The sequence below is a fragment of the Trachymyrmex septentrionalis genome, unplaced genomic scaffold, assembly GCF_001594115.1.
Source record: "Trachymyrmex septentrionalis isolate Tsep2-gDNA-1 unplaced genomic scaffold, Tsep1.0 scaffold98, whole genome shotgun sequence".
Taxonomy (NCBI): Eukaryota; Metazoa; Arthropoda; class Insecta; order Hymenoptera; family Formicidae; genus Trachymyrmex; species Trachymyrmex septentrionalis.
In genome coordinates this window covers 435,558-437,806 of record NW_017306171.1, presented here as the reverse complement: position 1 = coordinate 437,806, position 2,249 = coordinate 435,558, and the positions used below count along the sequence as shown (strand labels likewise).

General features: G+C 43.4%; 1 pseudogene; it reads left to right on the top strand.

The window, feature by feature from the left end:
* The first annotated feature begins 1,035 nt into the window (after positions 1-1,035).
* Positions 1,036-1,651, top strand: LOC108756350 (annotated as a pseudogene).
* The last annotated feature ends 598 nt before the right edge of the window (positions 1,652-2,249 follow it).

Here is a 2,249-nt window from a genome sequence, read left to right as displayed (position 1 = left end):
CTATATATATATATATATATATATATATATATATATATATATATACTGTATTACGATACCATTTTTTCCTTCTTTATCGAATTTCACACTATTGTATTGTATTTATAATGTAAAAAACACATATTCCGTTAAATATATCTTAAAAAATATTGATGTTGATGTCATTTCCCTTTCCTCTTAGATAGATAGGAGTCTCATCTGGAAATATAAAAAGTACGAAACGCGATTCATCACTATTGAAAAAGCGTTCGAGTACACGTCGTTTATATTGCGTATTGTACTCGTACTTGTCCTACATCGCGATGTCTCTCGCGTTCATCATCATTGTCTTCGTTACGATTACTACGACAACGAGGACGGCAGCGATGAATCGTCAAGATATCACGTATAGATACTGAAATAATTCTGTATCTACAAAAGTACGGTTATTTGAGTAACGTGGAAAACAATACGCAATTATCGATCGAAGAAGGAGAAATTAAACAGGCGATTGCGTTGTTTCAAGAATATTATCAAATACAGGGTGATGGTACATTGAATAATTATACGTTGCATTAAATGCGTAAACCACGATGTGGTCTGCCGGACATTCTGCACTACGAGCATAATACAGATGGGAGAAAATGAGCGAAAACACATCTCACGTGGAACTTCCAATTAGCGGATGCGCAGACTTTGAAAATTACCACATTCGCGTTTTCGCTATGGTCAGCGAATTCGTCTTTATCGATCGAACGTAAAACGTTAAATACCGACATCGTAATATCTTATCGCAGTGGCACACACATGTACGCTGATCGCAAACATAACGAAGAAATTTGCTCTGCTTCGTTCGATGGACCTAATGGAATACTCGCTCACGCGTTCTATCCTTCGAACGTTCTCAATTACACCGCTGAAATACACGTGGACAGTGCAGAACTGTGGCGTATATATCTAAGCGAAAAACCTGCTGTTAACAAACACTATCTGCTTTACACGTTAACACACGACATTGGACACCCATTATCACACAGTTCGCGTGAAGACTCCATAATGTTCGCATTTGCTGGTAATAATAATAATAAAATCATTAAACTCAACATAGAGGACATTTTAGCCATTCAACAACTCTATAGAATTAAAAATTACTTCATGACCAACAATAACAACAACTACACAACCGCCAACTACCGAAATTACGACAAATAAACCCGAGTACGTAGATCTCTGTACTTTACAATATGTGGATACGGTGTTGGTATTAAATCATCGAATATTCGTCACGTATCAACGCTACGCACGGTCGATAAATATCGATAAAAAATACGACGGACCATACGTACTAAGCAGCTACATGAATTTCCTTCCGGATAATTTCTTCTTATCAGCCGCATATCAAAAGCCTTCGGGAGAAATAGTACTCTTTGTAAGTAATATAGTTTACATGGTCGATTATCCCAGTTTCAAATTGATAGAAGGTTGGCCAAAACATCTCTCGAGTGTAAGATTTCCCCCGAACTCTTTCATCAATACCGTAGTAAATACTAACAGAGAACAAACCTATGCAATCTTCAATAATAACGAAGTGGCGCAGATAGACGAATGTAGTATAAGTGTTCGCTCGTATCAATCGTTACAAGCGGTATTCCCAGGAATATTTTTAACCTAGCCATTGACTTGGTCGTCCGCGTGGCGGCCGAGTCTGACAACGAGTACCTCCTCCATGGGAGTACCTGGTCGGCGCTGGTTTATGTGGACGACATTGCACTCCTGGCCGAGGGGATAGGGAGGTTGCTAACCTCCGTGGAGGCGAAGGCAGCGTCGGTGAGGTTGCGGTTCAACCCTGCAAAGTGTGCCACCCTGCATATCGGTGCGGGCAATTGCGGCACGGTCCTACCGACGTCATTCCGAATCCAGGAAGGTGCGATCAACTCCCTGGCCGAGGGTGAGTCGTACACCCACCTAGGCGTTCCAACGGGATTCTCCGTCCTTCAGACGCCATACGTCGCCGTCGAGGACATCGTCTCGGACCTGAGCGCGATCGACCGCTCGCTCCTTGCCCCGTGGCAGAAAGTCGAAGCGCTGGGCAGTTTATCCTGTCCAGACTCGACTTCCTGCTCCGGGGGGCCAGAGTATTCAAGGGTCCTCTCACGACCGTGGATCTCAACATCCGGAGGCACGTTAAATCCTGGCTCAACCTCCCTCAGCGAGCGAGCGCGGAGGGAGTCTACATGCCCCCCCCCCCCGTTGGGAAGGATGTGAACTCT